General features: G+C 39.3%; 1 long non-coding RNA gene across 1 annotated transcript; it reads right to left on the bottom strand.

The window, feature by feature from the left end:
* Window positions 1–19,328: 19,328 nt before the first annotated feature.
* LOC138886496 (uncharacterized) lies at window positions 19,329–21,707 on the bottom strand. The gene is made up of 2 exons (XR_011405273.1): window positions 21,129–21,707; window positions 19,329–19,533 (listed from the first exon to the last, which is right to left on the bottom strand). It is a non-coding gene; the product is annotated as an uncharacterized lncRNA (long non-coding RNA).
* Between the last annotated feature and the right edge of the window lie 512 nt (window positions 21,708–22,219).

Genomic DNA, 22,219 nt, shown 5'->3' with positions numbered 1-22,219 from the left:
GTCATCGGGTTATGCCGTAAAAGGGAAAGAGTCCTCGGGTTATGCCGAGGATTTGGATAGAAAAATCTCCTTGGGTTATGCCAGGGAGATCCGTGGTTTATACCAGGATAGTTGAGGAATGAGGTCCTATGCTACCATGATTTGTTTTTCTTTTGGGATTTTCATTTTTATTTCTTGTCTTCTTTCTTTTCTTTGGTTTTCCTTTATATATATATATATATATATATATATATATATATATATATATATATATATATATATATATATATATATATATATATATATATATATATATATATATATATATATATATATATAAATGCATGAAAGAATTCCGGGGAGACTTACTTTTGGTCGTTTTCCCGCTGCAAAGCTGTTTCAACGCTCGCGCGCTTCATTTCTTTCGGGCTATACCTGCCTCTTGCATGGTTGCTTTGGATTGCACCTGTCTAAACAAAAACAAATTGTCAGTTTGAAAACGGTGGTTGATTCGGTGGCCTTGATCGTTCCAATTGCTTGGTCTTGGGCTAATTCCTGTTTGAGAACTTCGCCATTGATTGGATACACAGGCGACTTGTTTTAGATTGATCAGACTCGCATTTCCGGATTTGTGTAAGGCTTTGGTTCTTCCATCCCATTCTGCTCAGGGAATCTTTACGAGGCCAACTCAGTGGGGATTTTTTATTTATTTATTGGGGAGACTCTGTGGGGGATTGTACAAGGGGAGACTCTGTGGGGATTTGTACAAGGGGAGACTCTGTGGGGATTTGTACAGAACGGACTTGCTGGGGATTTGTTGGGGCAAGCTTGCTGGGGAATTTTTAACAAAGCGGACTTGCTGGGGATTTGTTGGGGCAAGCTCGCTGGGGAATTTTTACAAGGGGAGGCTTTGTGTTTTTTTTTTCCATGTGTCCGGGATTTTTGATCCTCAAACCTAAATTGCAGTGGCTAATCGCGTGGGACTTAACCTCTCCAACTTTTTCCTTACCTTTGTAGGACTTCTTTGGGGAATCGCGTGGGAATCGCGTTGGTTTTTTAAATTTTGTGGAGGCGATTAACCATGTGAAACTCAAACCTTTCAACTTCAATTGCCTTTATAGGCTGCCATGACCAGTCGAGGTCGTCTTGATGCCCCCTGCTGAGGCTGGGTGCCCTTTGCACATTAGCGTGTATCCAACGAAAGCCCTGTAAATCAGTTTTGCCATCCTTTCTTTGTCTTGGTTTTGGAACAGTGTTAGACCAAAAGGGATTCAAAGAGAAACAAAGAATTGAATGGAGAATGAGTTTAAACTAGAAGTGTCCCTTTCGGGGAAAGGAGAGAAGGACTTATCTGGAGTACATGCGGACTTCAATGAACATGACATGCCTTTTGGACTGGATGTCTGATCTGTGTAAACCGTCTGACTCCCAAAAATTTATCATAACTTTGCCTTGAATACCGAGGAACCTTGCTAGGACTCTGTTGATGACGGTGGTTGTGAGGATCTCATTTTCGATCATGGGCGCCCTTTGTGGGTTTTCACGAGCTGGCATTTTCATTTCATTTCTTACCATCTCCTTATAGTGCCCGTGTGGGTGTTCACTAACAAGACTTCTCATTTTGATTTTCTCTGCTTAGCGTCGCCTTACGGTGCCCGTGTGGGTTTTCACCAGCAAGACTCTCTCATTTTATTTCCTCTGCTTAACGTCGCCTTACAGTGCCCGTGTGGGTTTTCACCAATAAGGCTCTCTCATTTTATTCCTCTCATTTTGTTGTATCAGACCCAAATAAATCCATCCTCCCATTTTGAACCGCTTTGCCGATTGATCAGAAGGACTTGAACAAGGTTTGGGGTGAAAAGAATTTGGATTGAACTACAACTTTGGAACCTTTTGGGTGGGATTATTGCTGAATCGTTATAACTTCTGCCCCAGTTTCACTTTTGGGGGACTTCTTGGATTTTAGTTTTGGTGTGACTGAACCCCAAGGAGAGGTTGCCTACGTATCCTTTCGGAATCAAGTCAAACGTAGTTCAGGCAACTTTTGTTTTTGGATTTTTTTTTCTGATTTGCTTTTTTTTGTATATATATTTTCTTATTTTTCCAATTCTTTCTTCTTCTTTTTTTCATTTTTCTTTTTCATTTCAATTTTTTTTCATTTTATTTTCAATAATATTTTCATGTTCCAAAGAGGGTAATCAAAGAAGATTAACCAGCTCAAATGGGTTTTGCAAAGGGTTGATAGTATTTGGGTAGCGAGAATGAAAGCCTTCGTCATCTCAACAGGAAAAGATTTTATTATATAAAGGATCCAACATAGTACCTTTTGATTGCATTTGCATTGACAGTTATTTCAAGGACATTTCCTTCGATGTGTCCCAAGTACAACGCACTCTTTTTGGCAGTACTCTTGTTGTAATGTATGGACCTTTCCAATTTCGGGAATCAATTTTCCTTCAGTTGTTCAAACTCTTTGTCTTGTTTCCTTAAGCTATTCTTCATTGCGACCCAATTCTTGATTCATTATTTCGAGGTCTGACAGAGTTTTAAGATCCGGGCATGAAGTCCGCAAGCATGTCATATTATTGAAATCTGCATTTAACAGAACTAAAAGAGAATGAGAAAATTGACAAGATTTAAGAAAAGAGACATTCCGGGAAAATAAAATATCAATTTCATTTGATTTTTTTTTTAATTTTTGAAGATAGAAGGGTTTACATCAGAAAGTAAGACAATAAAGTAAAACATCCGGATCACACCCTAAGATAATCCAGATGCAGAAAGGATAGCAAGATTGGCTACCGAGACTCCCGTCTGATGGGGAACTTTCAGGCTTGACAATCGTTTTTGGCTTTTCTTCTATCTCGGCAATGGTTGCAATAGCCTTCAGTGCCGGATCAAATTCCTCAGCTTCACAGATCATTCCGTCTATTGGCCCATTTGTGAGAGTAGGCAGGGGAATGTTCATCATATTACGAACCTTTTCGTCCCGGGGAACGATTCTTTCAGCTTCAATCAAGTCTTTCATATTAGGTCTTCAACTGCCATTTTGAGGGTCCAATGACCAACAGTCCTTTGTACCGTGCCTCACTGTTCCAGAGTGGCATTCACATCTAGTATCAGCTCGATGCGGGGAGGGGGGACTCGGTGTTTGGCCGATTTGGGGCCACTGGCTGCAGCAGACTTCGCCTGACTAGCTTTTGGAACAAGCCTGAGTATGATTCACCAATAGAGGTGAACTGATTCCTTTTGAAAGACTCTCTTGGGTGAGGATTGTACTGAGGAACATTTGATTGGGGACTATATGGAGCTTGGTAAGGATGGGCGTTTCTGGGAGGTGGAGCTCAGTTTTGTGTATAATGTTGTGGCTGCGTGCAGGGCTGCATGTTCATCACCGCATACCAACAAAACTAATCACCTGAACAGAACCTGGCTGATTTACTCACACACACAACCTTGTTAGTTTTGAGGCATTTAATCATATAGGAAATCGCACGTTGGGAAGCAATGCACCTAAACAGTTAAACGCTTCTACCATGTGTTTGAACGAGTTGCATGTTTCAACCCGGCCTTAAACTAGCCTTCTTCACTATGTACCTCTTTTCTTTTATTCCTACCTCTCTTTAACCACTCTTGATCTTGTTTTTGCCGTTTTTTTTTGCACTCTTTTTTTTATTTATTTTGTCACTTTTTTTTCTTTTTCACTCAATTTTCTTTCTCCTTTTCTTTCATTTTTTTTTTACTTAATTTATTTTATAGCTATGATCGAATCCGATGGAGATTGCATACGTATCATGACCCCGCATGAATCAGATCTTGCGTAGTTTGGGACTAACAAGTGCAAAAATAAAGAAACAAGTGTTTATTTTGCATTGTGCTCATCCTGCACATTTATTAAGGTGATTTAAGCAAAAATGATTTGACTCAAAAATGATTTGACTATATTTTAGAAAGAAAGATCCGATTTTCGAACACGGCCTTTCAGCACTTCGGGGATGAAGATTTTAAGGTTGTGAGGGTCAACCGATCAAAACTCTAAAAGATGATCGAAAGTGGCCGTTTATGCAAAGTCAGCCTTCCGCCGTCCCTTTCGGGAACATTTGGCTGTTTTTGACAAAACAACATCACTCGATTTATTTATGACTCTTTTTTTTCCAGAATGGTGACCCGACATTGGGAACATGGCCTCGCAGAGCCTCGGGGACGAGGATCCTAAGGCCATTGGGCAATTTGGTCAGAATTTTTTTTAAAAAAAATGACCAAAAATGGCTGTTTATGCAAAGTCAGCCTTCCGGTGTCCCTTTTGGGAATATTCGGCTATTCTTGACAAAAAACAACATCGCCCGACTTATTCATGACTCTTTTTATCGTTTTACAAATTAGAAAACTCAATATTGCAAACACGACCTTTCAACGTCTCGGGGACGAAGTTTTTTTAAGGCTGTGGGGGTCAATTGGACCAAATCTTAAACGTGACCCAAAGAGTGGCTGTTTATGCAAGGTCAGCCTTCCGGCGTCCCTTTCGGGAACATTCGGCTATTTTTAACAAAACAGCATCACCCGACTCATTTATGATGAGGTTAAAATTCTGACATTTTGGCTATTTCTGCCAAAGGGGACGTTGGACCCGATGAGGGTTGCCTACGTATCTCGCACCCTGCGGGAATCAAACCGGCGTAGTTCTCGATCGTGAATAGAGTAAGTAAACTAACTCCTCTTTTTTTTTTTGTGGAATAATTTTTTTTCTTTTTAAAAATGCTTTAAAAGAATATTTTTTTTTTGGATTTTTGTTTCTTTTGGATTTTACCAAAAACAATGCTTTAAAAGAAGAAAAGGATATTTTTTTTTTTTGGATTTTTGAACTTGACTCTATTTTTATTTTTGAAAGAAAGACTTCTAAAAAAAACAATTCCTTTTCTTTTGATTGGAACTTTGAGAATTTTAAAAGTAAAAAAGAAAATATTTTTGTTTGAATTTTCATTTGTTCTCTCTTTTTCTAAATAAGAAAGAAAATATTTTCTTTGGATTTTGAGTTTTTTATTTTATTTTCTTATTTTTATTTTTTTTCTTTTATTACCTTTTCCGTATGAAATACTTCAGAAAGAAGGAAACTACCTTTTTTTTTGAGTTTTAAAAACTTCTTCTTTTTTGAATTTTCTAAGGAACGATTTCAAAAGAATGAACTAATGAAAAATATTTTTTTGGATTTTTGAAAATTGGGGTCGAAACCGATGAGGTTTGCCTACGTATCTCACATCCGGTGAGAATCAGACCCGCGTAGTTCGGTCGATCGGGCGTCGAGGAAATAAACTAACCTTTTTTTCTGAATAAAATACTTACAAAGAAAAGGAGAAAATATTTTTTGATTTCGATTTTTTTATATGTTTTTTTATTATTTTTTGAAAAGAGACGATGACTAAAAAAAATATTTTTTCTTTGAATTTAACTTCTTTTCATTTTTTTTTGAAATTTCGAAAATCTTTTAAGGAAGTACTTGGACTATTAGTCTGAACTTATAAAAGAGATACTACAAAAGAAACAATATTTTTTGAATTTTGAATTTTCCTCTTCTTTTTTTTTTTACTTTTAAATAAATACCCCTTTTTTGATTTTGAAAATGATTAAAAGGAAATTTTTTTTATATGTTTTTTTTAATAAATCAAACTAGAAGACAGATTTTGTTTTCATTTTTTTTTAAAGAAAATTCCGGCGAGGTTTTGATACTACTTGGACATTGGTTTTTTTTTCCAAAAAATAAGTAATTATCTCCCTACGCTGCTATTTTTTCTTTTTTTAGAAACCGGTCAGCATGCAGATCTGAAGCAAATAAATGCGCAAAACAGACGGGATGCAGCAGGATGGTCTTTTCATTTCAGGTTGTCTGTCCTAGACGGACCCAACCCCTGTGTTGAGTCCCCTATGTCAAATGCAACATGATGCAGATAAGCGTTCCTACTAGGGATCCGGTATGAGGTTTTGTTATACTAGGTTTATAACCTGGGTATATGTTCTAGACTGTGTATCCGAGTGGACGACTCGAGTCGAGGAGGGGGCAACTTACCGGGAACCAAAAGGACATCCGGTTTCGTAACTTGTTCGTCCTCTTTCTTATTTCAGGTATCGACACTAACAGAATAGGGAGTCTCAACCAGTAAGCACATCCCCGGAGGTGAAGAGAGAAGGGCTTCGACACAGTTTATATACAGTTCAGATAATATCAAAGCGGTAAAAGACAACATTTAGCACGTTATGTCAAAACATGTAATAAATATCAGATAATAAAGCCAAATATAACAATTATTCTAAGCTCGAATTCTTGAACCCTGAACCAGTGGTTCTGGGTTAGTTTCCCTAGCAGAGTCGCCAGAGCTGTCACACCTCCTTTTTGCGCGCCCCGCCCCGAAGGGTAAAAATGCGCGAGGGAGTTTTCCAATTTAAGTGACAATATTCAAAATGGGATTATTTATTTAATTCAGAGTCGCCACTTGGGAAAGGTTTGGCTTTTGGTGTCCCAAGTCACCGGTTTATCTTGAATCCCAAATCGAGGAAATTTTCGACTTTTCCAAATGAAGTCTGCAAACCAGAAATTCTAAGTAAGGAATTCTGTTGACCCGAGGGAAGGTGTTAGGCACCCTCGAATCCCGTGGTTCTAGCACGGTCGCTTAAATTGTTATAATGGCTAAATATCTGATTTAAATACATGTTGTGACTTATGTGCTTTTATTGAATTTAAAACCGCTTTTATTATTATCATTTATTTTTATAGAATTGCAACGTCGTGAAAATGCATCTCGAACCACGTCACAATCAATGCACCCGTAGTTGTTAACACATTTCGACTCCGTTGAGATTTGGATTTTGGGTCACATCAATGCGCACCCGAATTTAAGAATGTAATTTTAATTGAGTCGCGCCTAAAGAGTCTAACGCGTTATTATCTTTGGGGAAGGCAGTGAAATTCACTAAACAGTCCATCCCAAATTCTAAGTATTTATTATGATCAATTATTGAGGGCCCCGTAATTTGCATTTTTTATTTGACGAGGCCCGTCTCATTATTTTAGAAGGGATATCCTAAAGGGACTACATTTCTATTATGTTCGTCTCTAAAAATAAAAGAAAGAAAATGTATGCTAATTGAATTGCATGCTTAGCTAATCCCGGCCTCTTATTAGTTATCCGATTGATTATTTACAAGGTGAAGGATGTTGTACCTCATGGAACATGCTTTTAATTTGATAGAAGGAATTACATACGAGATTGATGAAATGCTACGCTTACTCCAAACACTCCTTAAGCTAAATTTAAATTAACTCATTTAAACGGGATTAATAGAATTCCTTATTAAAGGATGCTACTAATGGTATTCAAAACTTGTCCTATAAACTGCCTAATGAAATTGAAACTCGAGAATCTAAAACTGTATTGTATTTGGCGAGATTTAAAAGACGTTCCCCTACATATTCAAAGCATGCTGAAGAATGAGTTTAAATTAACAATCATACTAAATGGTTGCATATTCCATGAATTATAGTTACATCCTGTATACTACTAAACGAATCACATATCGCGGATTTAGATCAACATAAGCTTCAATTAAGTACAAACTTACTAATGTATTCTCTATTGAACTACAAACTAAAATTTACACAACTTAACAACATTTATAAAAGCCGTAAATAAAACAAAAGATGATTGTAATTCCTTCAGATCTTTCAATTCATGCTTTTCATTGTTACATCAGTTACACCAATGTGGGACTCGAAATATGTACCTGGAAATGCTTACAATGAAGAAGCAGGAGAGTCAGTAGAGTAACCGTGGCAAACGAAACAGCAGCAGTAACAACAGGTAGCAGCAGAACAAATTCCAGTGCAAGATGCAACTATAGCCGAGGGAAAAAGTAGCAAAAATAACAACAACAAACAGTGTAGTAGAAACAGAACTCCAGACAGACCAAATCCAGGAAATAAACCAATGCAACCCACAACCAGTAAACTTAGTTAAGACTTGGAAGAATCAGAATTGATTGAACAGGTTGAAATCAAGTGAAATCCAAACAACAATAGGAAGAAACAGTTTCTGATTGTTGTCTGTATGTTTTTTCTCTCTTGTGTATGTGTCTGTATCCTTTTTTTTTCTCCTATCTCTGGTCCCCTTTCTAAATGGAGGTTCTGCCTCTTTTATAGCCTAGCATCAGCCCTTTACAGCCTGTTGGACAAATCAGAACCCCCCTCTTTTCTGCTGTTTTTCCACTCATCTTTTAAAAGTAGAACCCTCCCCATGAGATTCCCTGACAGCCTTTACTTAGATATGGTTTATTATTTCTTAACCAAATCAGGGTGTGGGCAGCCTGAATATGCCCTGACAGCACATGCTGTCAAGTTATTTTTCATCTCAAAAAGGGCCTTTATGCACATGCCACCAATTCAGACTGCAGCTAACAAACCAAATCCTTAAATTTTTGATTCAAATGTAAGTAGCTATACTCGATTCTCAATTTGATTCAAACAAAGTTCAACAGGAAACAGATCAAATTGTTATCGTTCAAACAGCTGAAACCAATCGACGACACGTATCGAATCGACTATACTAGTTATAACATATGCAACCAATAGCCAATGATCAGAAATCTAACAGTATCAACATGCGATTCAAATTGTACTGACTAAACAAAAGTTGTACTGGGGGATTAATTAATCAGTCAAATTTAAGTTCAATTGATTGTACATCTTATACACATACACATGATCAGCAAATGGAGAAAACTTGGCCAAATACAAAGGTCCGGGCAAGGTGGACAACACAGTCGATAAAAATTCAAAACATAAATTAAACAAAACATTTGGGGCAATAAACAAACATTTAACTACAACAAAAACTCATGAACTGATAAAAGGAAAGCAAAAAATACCTGAAATCTTGAAAAATCAGCAAACCCTGGCTCAGATTTGAATCGATCTTTCTTAGGGTTGAACGGACTTTAATCGAAGTGCTCTCAACTGAGAACAACTTCGATTAAGGTCCATTAGACCCTAATCATTTGGTTCAAACGGACACAGACCGGGCCCAGGGTTTCTAGGGTTCCTAAGGGGCAGATTTGGGATTTGTGTTTCCTTGGTTAGATTCGGACCAAACCAAGCATGGTTTGGTCACGAGGGAGGTCAGGGGAGTGTCTGGTATGAACCTGGGGTAGATCGGTGTAGATCGGAGTTCTTCTCGAATCTTCAAATGAAGATTCGAGAACCTGGGGGCTGATTCGAACTAAGCGGTTGATGGATTTGGGTTCCTGGTGGTGAGGTGCATCTATGGTGTTAAGGTGGGGGTCATCGGCGTTCATGCCGCCGGGGTTTTGGTAAGGGGAAAGGGGGGGAGGCTCTAGGGTTTGGGAGATTGAGGTCTGTGAAGGGGATGAGGACGAAGGAGGTCCTGGGTTTAGGGCGCGGGGTAAAGGGGGGAACGTTTATATACGGAGTGGGTGATTGGATGTTAGCCGTTGGATTGCTGATGATCAATGGCTGTGATCTTTCTACTGAAGGAAAACGGTGTCGTTTGTTCTCATGTTGGGAATGGGTCAAAACCGGTTTCATCGGGTTGGGTCAGATAACGGTTAAGTGATCTGGACCGTTGGATCAATTTGGTTTGATGATCGAGATGGATTGGCATTGAAACGACGTAGTTTTGGTGTCAAACTATGTCGTTTTGGTGGCCTGGAGAAGGGCTGTTTGGACTGGCTGCTTTTGGGCCTCAGGTTTAAAAAGAAAAATGGGCCCAATCCGAGTTTAAACCCATTTGCACCCTTTTTCTTTTATTTTTCTAATTTTTAAACACAAAACCTAATTAAATAAAATTAAACACCATTAATTAACACTTAATGTAATTATTACACATATATTAAAATATTTAAAGCAGGTAAAATCACACCAGGGCAACAAATAGAACAAAAGATGTATATTTTGTGATTTTCCTTTTGATAACCGGATTACGGTTCAACGACATTTATTTTTTATATTTTCTGTTTTTGATAAAAAATAAAAAGTGGACAAAATCACAAATAACTACCAAAAATGCTACGTACAAATCCAAAAACTGTACAGCAAGACCAATTGCTATTTTTTGTTTCTTTTGGAGTGATTGTCGCGAAAACAAAAATCACGTGCTCACAGGTGGATATGCTAAATCCAAATAAATTGAGGATTTATCATAGTTATATTATTTTTATGATGCTTGTCAATCTAACCGGACCATCTACTTTACATGGGCTAGAGATCAGTCTCACATGGCGGAGTTAAGTAGGGGGATCTGTAATAATATGATAATTACACCCCGGACAAAATATGTAAAACCTGCATCACGTATTAATCGCGTGATCTGCAACCTCATTTATGAAAAACACTATTAGAAATTACGCCTATGGCAACCCTTTCAAAACCGTAGCTATAGATATTGTTGTGATGACCCAAAAGGTCATCACTTGTGTTGCAAGTGAATTCAGTGTTTCAAGGCCTAAAAACCTCTTTTTTACCCCACCTTGATTTACGTACGCGGTCCGGACCTATATCCGGAAAGTCTTCTATGTGAAAATATGAGAAATAGAAATTTTAAAGTTAAAAATTTGATTATGGTTGACTTTGGTCAACATTTAAGCAAACGAACCTGCATCCGTGTTCCGGCGATCCCGGGAGGTCCGCATTAAAGTATGGGACTTGGGCGTATGCCCGAAAATGAATTCCGAGGTCCCAAGCCTTAGAAATCAATTTTTGAAAGAAATTATTTTATTGAATTATCTAAGAAATAAAGAAAAGAATTAATGTTTTAAACCATTGTTATCGGGCCCGTATTTTGGTTCTGGAGCCCAGTACAAACTTGTTATATTATTTGAAAGATAACTGTGAAATTTAGTGAAAAACGAAGTTTATTTGACGTGAGTTGGACTTCCGATTAAATAGTTATGAACTTTGAGAGTTCTTGATGAAAATATTGAGTTTTGAGATTTAATTCATGATTTTACATGTTATTTTGATGATGTGATCGCACGAGTAGGTCCATATGATGTTTTTGAGTTAGTATGCATATTTGGTTTGGAGTCCCGAGGGCTCGGGTGAGTTTCAAGTAGGTTCTGGGGTGTCTTAGCCTTAAAACATGGCTATTGGAGGTTCAGAGAAGTGCAAATCTCTGAACTTGCTAGTGCGGTCCGACTGGTTTTTGTGTTGTCCGCACTGGTGACTGTGTGGCCGCAGTTGATTTTGTGCGGTCCACACAAGTTCACTTGTTCGACTTCGGAAGCCTATATCTTTGGATCAACAAGGAATTTTGAGACGAGTCAAAAACGAAAGTTGTAGCCCATCGTGTCTAGTTTCCAAAAAGGTAAAGCAACCACAATTTGGACATCTGCAGAGAAAGTTATGGCCAAAATACTAATACTTGTCAATGTAGTACACAGGAAGGGCTGTGCGGCCGTAGTTGATTTTGTGCGGTCCGCACAGGGCATCTGAGAGTAGTATATTTAGACGGGATTTTCAGTTATTTTTCATTTTCCAAAACCCCAAAAACATAAGAGGCGATTTTTCAAACAACCTTTCTTCTCCAAAACGTTGGTAAGTGATTTCTAACTCATTTTTCTTCACTCCTTAAAATCTTTTAACATGATTTCAACTCAAAATCAATGATTTTCATGGGGAAATTGGGTGTTTTGGGTAGAACCTATGTTTTTCAAAAATTAGGGATTTAGACCTCGATTTGAGGTCCGATTGCAAAACAAATTATATATTTGAGTTCGTGGGGGAATGGGTAATCGGGTTTTGGTTCGAACCTCGAGTTTTGATCATGTGGACCCGGGGGCAATTTTTGAATTTTTGGGTAAAACTTTGGAAGATTCATTTTCATACATTCAAATTGATTCATTTAGCGTTTATTGATATAATTAAGTAACTTGTGACTAGATACGAGTGAATTGGTGGTGAAATCAAGGGATAAAGTTATAATTGAATCGTGAATTGTGTTCGTGACATCGAGGTAAGAGTTTGGTCTAACCTTAGCTTAAGGGATTAGGAGTTGAGTACTATTTGCGATGTGTTAATTGTTGAGTACAACGTATAGGCATGGTGACGAGTATCTATACGTTGGTGTCTAGCATGCCCGTGAGTCTTTATATTGTGATTATCATGACTTCGTTGTATCTTTCATGCCTTAGTGATGGTTTCTATTTGTTGTTTAAAGTGTGTGGAAGGAATTGTGACCTATGAACATTGAGGAGCGTGACTCAAGTTGTATAATGAATTGTAAAAGTGTAAGTAAAAAATTGAACCTCTAGAGCATTGGCTCGACTTGTGAAGTGAATTGTGAAGTAAAAGTGAGAAAGAGAAGAGATCATTATGTTGTTGCCCTTGCCGGGCTATTGTTCATTTATTTGTTATCTCCCTTGCCGGGATTTATTTGTTGAATTGTTATTCCCTTGCCGGGATTTATTTGTTGAATTGTTGTTCCCTTGCCAGGATCTTTATTGCAATTTCATTTATTCCCTTACCCTATTGTTTGTGATTATTGTTTGGGTGAGGAAGAGAGATAAAGCACGAAGGGTGATGTCATGCATTGTTTGTTTCCTGAGGAAAGAGTGTAAAGCATGAAGGGTGATCCCAGTAGCGGAGCCTCAGGTTGACTTTGATGATGAGGTTCCGGCCCCAACAACTCTGGTGGGCCCAGCTCAGGTCCGAGAGGGGTTTATTGCTACCCCAGTCCTTCAGGATGCTCTTGTCCGATTAGTGGACCTCATGGAGAGTGTCACCCGAGCGGGCTTGCTTCCTATAACACCAACCGTCTCTCAGGCTGGAGGAGGGGCCCAGACTCCTGCTACTTGCACTCCGAAGCAGGTAGCTCCTTAGATTCAGACTCCAATGGTTCAGCCAGTTGGAGCAGTTCAGCTGGGTGTGGTAGCTTAGACCGGTGATGGAGCGGTTATGTCTGCTGATGCTTTGTGGAGGCTGGATAGGTTCACCAAGCTCTTCACTTCGACTTTCAGCGGTGCATCTACTGAGGATTCCCAAGATTATCTAGACAGCTTCCACGAGGTTCTCAGGAACATGGGTATTGTTGAGACCAATGGGGTCGATTTTGCTACATTTCGCTTGTCTGGATCCGTCCAGACTTGGTGGAGGGATTATTGCATAGCTAGACCAGCCGGATCTCCAGCCTTGACTTGGGAGCAGTTCACACAACTATTTTTGGAGAAATTTCTCCCCATTACTCAGCGAGAGGCTTATCGGAGCCAGTTTGAGTGCCTCCAACAGGGTTCCATGACAGTTACCCAATATGAGACCAGGTTCATCGACTTATCTCGCCATGCTCTTGTCATATTTCCTACCGAGAGAGAGAGAGAGAGAGAGAGAGGGTGAGGAGGTTTATTGATGGGCTTATTCAGCCACTTTTCCTTTAGAAGGCTAGGGAGGCTGGGAGTGAGATCACTTTTCAGGAGGCGGCCAATGTGGCCCGTAGAGTGGAGATGGTCCTATCGTAGGGAGGTGGTCATGGGTCGGATAAGAGGCCCCGTCATTCAGGTAGATTCAGTGGTGCCTCATCTGGAGGTAGGGATTCATATGGTATAGGCCATCTTCCTAGGCCCTTTCAGTCAGCTCTTCAGGTCTCTCACGGCGCTTCAGGTAGCCGTGGTACACAGATGTGGTATTCCGATCAGCAGTCCTACAGTGCACCACTAGCTCCTATCAGTGCACCGCCGCTCCAAAGTTTTCGGGGTGGTCATTCGGGTCGCCAGGATCAGTCTCAGTTTCCTCAGCCACATCACTCAGGTGGATGTTTTGAGTGTGGTGAGTATGGTCATATTAGGAGGACTTGTCCGAGGTTGGTGGGTACTCAGTCGCAGCAGCAGGGTTCCCGTACTATGGTCCAGGCACCAGGTGTTCCACAGACCGCCCAGCCAGCGAGAGGTAGGGGTAGAGCAACGAGAGGTGGGGGTAGAGGATTTAGAGGTGGAGACCAACCAGCTGCAAGCCGTCCTAGAGATGGAGCCCAGGATGGTGGGGCCCGGCCCCAATGTTATGCTCTTCCAGCCAGGCCCGAGACTGAGGTTTCAGATGCGGTTATCATAGGTACTATTCTGGTTTGCGATAGAGATGCTTCAGTGTTATTTGATCCAGGGTCCACCTACTCGTATGTCATCTTATTTTGCACCGTATCTGGTTGTGCCTAGTGATTCATTGAGTGTTCCCGTTTATGTGTCTACACCGGTGGGTGATTTTTGTTGTAGTTGATCGAGTCCATCATTCTTGTATTGGGGTGATTGGGGGTCTTGAGACTCGTGTAGATTTATTGCATTTAGACATGGTCAATTTCGATATTATATTGGGGATGGACTGGTTATCACCTTACCATGCTATCTTAGACTGTCATGCCAAGACTATGACCTTAGCTTTACCGGGTATGCCTCATTTAGAGTGGAGAGGGACTCCTGGCCATTCAACCCATAGTGTTATCTCTTATGTGAAGGCTTGACGTATGGTCGAGAAGGGGTATTTGGCCTATTTGGCATATGTTCGTGATTCTAGTGCCGAGGTTCCCTCTATTGATTCTGTGCCCATTGTTCGAGAGTTTCCTGATGTTTTCCCTTCAAACCTGCCGGGTATGCCACCCGACAGGGATATTAACTTTTACATTGATTTGGCTTCAGGCACTCAGCCCATTTCTATCCCGCTGTATCGTATGGCCCCGCTTGAGTTAAAAGAGTTGAAGGAGCAGTTGCAAGACTTGCTTGAGAAGGGTTTCATTAGGTCGAGTGTTTTGCCTTGGGGTGCGACGGTGTTGTTTGTTAAGAAGAAGGACGGATCGATGAGAATGTGTATTGATTACCGGCACTTGAACAAGGTTACAATCAAGAATAAGTATCCATTGCCGAGGATTGATGATTTGTTTGATCAGATTCAGGGTGCCAGGGTATTTTTGAAGATTGATTTGAGATATGGCTACCATCAGTTGAGGATTAGGGCATCCGACGTCCCTAAGACAGCATTCCGCACTCGGTACGGGCATTATGAGTTCTTGGTTATGTCATTTGGGGTGACCAATGCCCCAACAACTTTTATGGATTTGATGAACCGAGTGTTCAGGCCTTATTTGGACTCGTTCATGATAGTCTTCATTGATGATATTTTGATATCTTCCCGCAGTCGGGAGGAGCACGAGCAGCATCTTAGAATGGTTCTTCAGACCTTAAGGGATAGTCAGTTATATGTTAAGTTCTCGAAGTGTGAGTTCTGGTTGAGTTCAGTTGTATTTCTGGGCCATGTTGTATCGGTAGAGGGTATTCAGGTTGATCCGAAAAAGATTGAGGCAGTCAAGAACTGGTCTAGACCAGCATCAGCTACAGAGATTCAGAGTTTCTTGGGATTGGCAGGCTACTACCATCGGTTCATGGAGGGGTTCTCATCTATCGCAGCCCCGATGACCAGGTAGACCCAGAAGGGTGCCCAGTTCAGATGGTCAGCTGAGTGTGAGGCGAGCTTTCAGAAGCTCAAAACAGCTCTGACTACGACACCAGTATTGGTTTTACCCACAGGTTCAGGGCCTTATACAGTTTATTGTGATACATCTCGTATTGGGCTTGGTGCAGTGTTGATACAGGATGGCAAGGTCATTGCCTATGCTTCACGGTAGTTGAAGATTCATGAGAAGAGATATCTGGTTCATGATCGAGAGTTGGCAGCCATAGTTCACACATTGAATATTTGGAGGCATTATCTGTATGGCATGGCATGTGAGGTGTTCACGGATCACAAGAGTCTTCAGTATTTGTTCAAGCAAAAGGAGTTGAATTTGAGGCAGATGAGGTGGTTGGAGTTGTTGAAAGATTATGATATCACTATCTTATATCACCCAAGAAAGGCCAATGTGGGGGCCGATGCTTTGAGTAGGAAGTCAGTCAGTATGGGCAGTCTTGATTATATTCCAGTCAGTGAGAGATCGCTTGCTTTGGATGTTCACGCCTTGGCCAATCGGTTTGTGAGGTTGGATATTTCTGAGCCTAGTCGGGTATTAGCTTGCACGATCGCTCGTTCTTCTTTATTGGAGCGTATCCGTGATCGGCAGTATGATGATCCCCATTTGTGCATCCTTAGAGACACGGTGCAGCGCGGAGGTGCCAAGCAGGTTACCCTAGATAATGATGGAGTTTTAAGATTGCAAGGTCGAGTGTGTGTGCCAAATGTGGATGGGCTTCGGGAATTGATTTAGAGGAGGCCCATAGCTCCCGGTACTCTATTCATCCGGATGCTGCAAAGATGTATCAGGATTTGCGACAACATTATTGGTGGCGGAGAATGAAGAAGGATATCGTAGCATATGTGGTTCGTTGTTTGAATTGTCAGCAGGTCAAGTACGAGCATCAGAGGCCTGGTGGGTTATTTCAGAGGATTGAGCTTCCCGAGTGGAAGTGGGAGCGGATCACTATGGACTTCGTTACTGGACTCCCACAGACTCGGAAGAAGTTCGACGCAGTATGAGTCATTGTTGATAGGCTAACCAAGTCAGCGCATTTCATTCATGTGGCAGTCTCCTATTCATCCGAGAGGTTAGCTGAGATCTATATCCGGGAGATTGTTTGTCTTCATGGTGTGCCTGTGTCTATCATTTTGGACCCAGGTACGCAGTTTACCTCGCATTTCTGGAGAGCAGTTCAGCGAGGGTTGGGTACACAGGTTGAGTTGAGCACATCATTTCATCCTCAAACTGACGGGCAGTCCGAGCGGACTATTCAGATTTTAGAGGATATGCTTCGAGCTTGTGTCATTGACTTTGGAGGCTCGTGGGATCAGTTTTTGCCTTTAGAAGAGTTTGCCTACAACAACAGCTACCAGTCGAGTATTCAGATGGCTCTGTATGAGGCTTTATATGGTAGGCGGTGTCGGTCTCCGGTTGAATGGTTTGAGCCGGGAGAGGCTCGATTGTTGGGTACGGATCTGGTTCAGGAGGCTTTGGACAAAGTCAGGATAGGCTTCGTACAGTTCAGTCCAGGCAAAAGAGTTATGCAGACCGCAAGGTTCGAGATGTGGCTTTTATGGTCGATGAGCGGGTATTGCTCCGAGTATCATCTATGAAGGGCGTGATGAGATTTGGGAAGAAGGGCAATCTTAGCCCTAGGTTCATTGGTCCGTTTGAGATTCTTGATCGAGTGGGAGAGGTGGCTTATAGACTTGCGTTACCGCCGAGCTTATCAGCCGTGCATCCAGTGTTTCATGTATCCATGCTTCAGAAGTATCACAGCGATCCATCCCACGTGTTAGATTTCAGCACTGTCCAGTTGGACAAGGATTGTCTTATGAGGAGGAGCCGGTAGCTATCTAGACCGGCAGGTTCGTCAATTGAGGTCGAAGAGTTTTCCTTCTGTTCGTATTCAGTGGAGAGGTCAACCTCCTGAGGCATTGACCTGAGAGTTCGAGTCCGATATGCGGAGTCGTTATCCCCATCTTTTCCCTGACTCAGGTACTTCATTCTTCTGTCCGTTCGAGGACAAACAATTGTTTTAGAGGTGGAGAATGTTCACTTGTGTTAAAACGAAATTTTCGTGTTTTGAGGCCTTGAAAACCTCATTTAGAGTCACCTCGATTTGCATGCGCAGTCCGGTAGCCGGAAAGCTTAAATTTGATAATCTGTGAAAATATGAGAAATGGAAATTTTAGAGTTAAAACTTTGATTATGGTTGACTTTGGTCAACATTCTTAGAAAACGGACCCGGATCCGTGTTCCAACGATCCTATGAGGTCCGTAGTAAAATATGGGACTTGGGTGTATGCCTGAAAATGAATTCCGAGATCCCAAGCTTTAGAAATCAATTTTTGAAAGAAATTATTTTACTGAATTATCTAAAGAATAAAGAAAAGAATTAATGTTTGAAACCATTGTTATCGGGCCCGTATTTTGGTTCCGGAGCTCGGTACAAACTTGTTATAGTATTTGAAAGATAAATGTGAAATTTGGTGAAAAACGGAGTTTATTTGACGTGAGTTGGACTTCCGGTTGAAGAGTTATGAACTTTAAGAGTTCTTGATGAAAATGTTGAGTTTTGAGGTTTAATTCATGATTTTACATGTTATTTTGATGATGTGTGTCGCACCTCCTTTTTCCGCCCCCGCGAGGGTGCGTGGGAGTTTTTCCAATTAAAGGACAGTCGAAACGGGATTTATTTGTTTTGTTTCAGAGTCGCCACCTGGGAATTTTAAGGCGTCCCAAGTCACCAATTTTTAATCCCTGAATCGAGGAGAATATGACTCTGTTTGTTATTCTGCGAACCAGAAATCCTGAATAAGGAATTCTGTTAATCCGGAAGAAGGTGTTAGGCATTTCCGAATTCCGTGGTTCTAGCACGGTCGCTTAACTGTTATTATATTTGACTTTGATTTATTAAATGCATATTTATTGCCCAATTTTATTGTTACCGCTTCTATTTAGACTGCTTGTAATTAAGGACCCTTCTTCGAATCGAATCACGCATACGTGTATCCGTTTTATATATTATATATTTTTTTAACGTGAAAAATCGTGTTACGCGTACGTATACACAATGATATTGATAATATAATTTATTTATTTTTTTCGAAATTTTTATTTATTTATAAAAATAGACTTAAGTTCGAAATTGTGCTTAAAATAAAATTAAGAACGTCTGTCGCTCTTGTATGATTAAATAGTGAACTGCACATCTCAGGTTATATGAAATTAATTTGATATTCTCCGAAGAACCCCTTTTTAATAAAAATTTGCTCGAAGTTGCGCGAACGCATAATCCGAAATGCCTTTAGAAGTATAATCAAGTCACGCGAACGCATCCCTAATTATGCAAATTAGTTTGGGTCGCATAAATGCGTACCCATGTTTAAGAATGGAATTATTATTATACCGCGCCTAAAGCAATTAGCGTTTTATTTACTTTGGGGAAGGCCGTGAAATTTGTTAAACGGCCCATCCGAAGTCTAAGTAATCAATTAAACAGTTATTGAGGGCCCCGCAATTAGTGTGTTTTATTGGGCGAGGCTCATCTCATTTTATTAAAAAAAAATAGTCCTAAAATGCCTACATTTTCTGTTGAAATTTTTCTTTACAAAATAAAGAGAAAATGTCTTAATTTATTTACATGTTATTACCTAGTTACATTATACTAGGCATGTTCTCAATTTGTCAAATTAAAAAATAGCAATCCAATTTTAATCCTAGACCATTTACATGCTGAACTTAACCAATATTATTTAACTAAACAATATTTCTACCAAATTCTTACTAGATGGCCTATTCGTTTGATTTTTACTTGACGAAGTTACTACACCATTTATTTATTTTTGGCAATATATAGGTAGTTCAATCGTTAAGCTATCGTCGGATATTCCACTATATGTATTAAATAGCTACACGATTCTGATTTTTTTGCAAACTAAATAAATTATACATACAAATAAAATTCAGAATATAATTAAAACTAATTCAAAATTTCAACTATTTATTTTTTCGTATTCATGCTTCATATTCGGATTACAATAACCAGCTTTCAGTTGTGTACCTGATATCGGAAGCAAAAGAAAATGATGATGAGAATCAGCGACAGTAATAACAATACAGCAACAACAGTCCAGCAGCAGTAACAACCCAGTAACAGACCGGTGGAGTAGTAATCCCAAAAACAAAAGCTTTAAGCTTTAAATGAAACAACAACCATTAATACTAATTTCAAACAAAGAAAGAAAGCAGTAGATTTTTTTTAGTTTTATTTTATTTTGAAAGCTTAAATATTTTTCGGAATTTTTCTCTCTTCTATTCTCTGTCCGTTTTTTCTCTCTCTATCTGTGTGTGTATTTTTTTTTCGTATCTCTCTCCCTCTTTTTCTTATGTCTTGTGTTCAAGACTTCACATATATAACACATCCCATAAACCTTTCAATTAATTAAAATCCATACTTTTTCTCTACCCAACCCATTATCTTTCTACTCATCCCTATTACATTAAATAAACATATCACACCACCCTATTATATTTTGTCCCCCATGCTTCATTTAAAATAATGCAAGATTCCCCTTTAAATTAAATCTTGTCCCCCCTTTATATTAAATAACCATATCACAACCCACCCCATTTCATTTTGTCCCCCATGCTTCAAATAAACAATTACAAAATGTACAATTCCTAAACTACCCCTCCGACCTTACTGAAATTACCAAACTACCCCTGAACGTACTACAAATTTACCAAACTACCCATCAGCTATAACACATCAATTAATCAAACTTAACCAAAATATAGACAATATGATCAATTTCTAACAATGTTCAAACAACAATATGAACACGGATGAACATCATAACAACAATATCACATGAACACAATTTTAACAACATTTCAACAACAAATCACATGAACACAAATTGAACAACAAAGAACAACTAAAATTTGATTGAACAATATTTTAGCAACAAACAATCCTATTTTCGGATTCAACAACTACAACAAACAAGTATATTTAGATTTCTAACTTCAATCATATTGAACTTAAAATCAATTCTAACAACATTACAACCAACAATTCCTATATTAAACTTTATGAGACAAATTCAAGAAATAATCACAAATGGTAAACAAGAAATCAAGCTATACAAATTTCGGATTCAAGAACAATCAAACAAAGTATGAACATGAATTAAATCTATTTTAAACAACAAACATGATGGATTTAAACGATTAAACCAACATATTTCTCTAAACACAACTAAATTCTTTTAGACAAATAACAAGATCGACGAATAAACAATTATGAACTTAAGCTTAAACTTAACAATATTAACAACTTCTAACAATACATAAACACATGAAACAAATTGAAGAAATAGTTAATTAAATTTCAATTTGAATCTAACAAACATCAAACTAACAAATATTCATTTAAACAATAATACAAACATGAAATGAATATGAAAACAACTAATTAAACTTCTATTTTGAAATCTGAAAATTAATTTAACAAAGCACATGAACATGAACAAACTAGAAAAATGATTTCAACGATGAACAACGAACAAAACAAGAATTGAATTCTTTAACGATTTTAACTTCGAGAAATATAAAAACGAAATATGGACAAAATAAAACTCAAAAACAACTAACCGGAGATGAATCAACGAAGAACTTTGATTGTAAACAAATCTGTCCGAGCCTCGACCAAAGCTCGAACAAATGACGACGAAGACGAAGAGAAGATGAAGGCAAAAAACAGCAGCAGCGGCAAGCATGTTTGGTGAAGGTCGACGAGCTGTTCGTCGTCGATGGAGCAGTGGAAACGCAGCAACAATGGAGGACAAAAAGCAGCAACAATGGAGGACAAAAAACAGCAGCAATGGAGGACAAAAACAGCAGCAATGGCGAAGAGAAAAGGACGCAGCAGCAGCGACATGGATGACGCAGAAACAGCTGCGACGATGGTTGTTTGGACGCGACGAAGATGGTGTAGCTGCTGGGAGTCATTGCTGCTCGTCATGGCTGCTCGTTCATGGCTGCTTGGGGCTGTTTGAAGTCATCCATGACTGGACGTGGTGAAGAAGACGACGAAGAAACAAGGGGGGGACAACCATGGATGTCGAAGTTTGAAGGTGGTCGTTTGGTTTTAATGGCGGACGGGGGTCGATTTGGGTGGTCCGACGAGGGGTTGTGCGTGTGTGTGAAGGTGAGGCAGAGGGGGAAAGGGTAGCTACCATGGTTTCTTGCTTGAAACTTTTAGGAAGAAGAAGAAAGAAAGAGGGGGGGGGGGGCGGATCTCTTAGTCTAGGGTTTTCTTCTTTTATTTTTTTTTGTTTTGTTTTTGTTTTGTAAAAAATGAAAGACAAAGGGGGTTTGGGTCTTTTGGGTTATGGACTGGGTCGACCCAGTTCGAAATGGACTGGGTCGTAGGGAAGATTGGGCCATTTTTTGGGCTTGTGGCTTAAATTTGAAGAAGAGGCCCAATTCCGACTTTCTTTATATTTTCGCTCTCTTTTCTTCTTTTATTTCTCTAAAACTAAATTATAAAAATACTTAAACTATTATTAAGAACTAAATTAAGTTATAAAAGCGCAAATTAACTCCCAATAACAATTAACGCACAATTAAGTAATAATTAAGCATAAAATTGTATATTTGGACATTAAATGCTAAAAATGCAAACGATGCCTATTTTTGTAATTTTTAATTTTTGTAAAACAAATTTAATTACTAACAATTGT

The sequence above is a fragment of the Nicotiana sylvestris genome, chromosome 2 (assembly GCF_000393655.2).
Source record: "Nicotiana sylvestris chromosome 2, ASM39365v2, whole genome shotgun sequence".
In the NCBI taxonomy this organism is placed as follows: Eukaryota; Viridiplantae; Streptophyta; class Magnoliopsida; order Solanales; family Solanaceae; genus Nicotiana; species Nicotiana sylvestris.
This window is presented reverse-complemented; position numbering and strand designations above follow the sequence as displayed.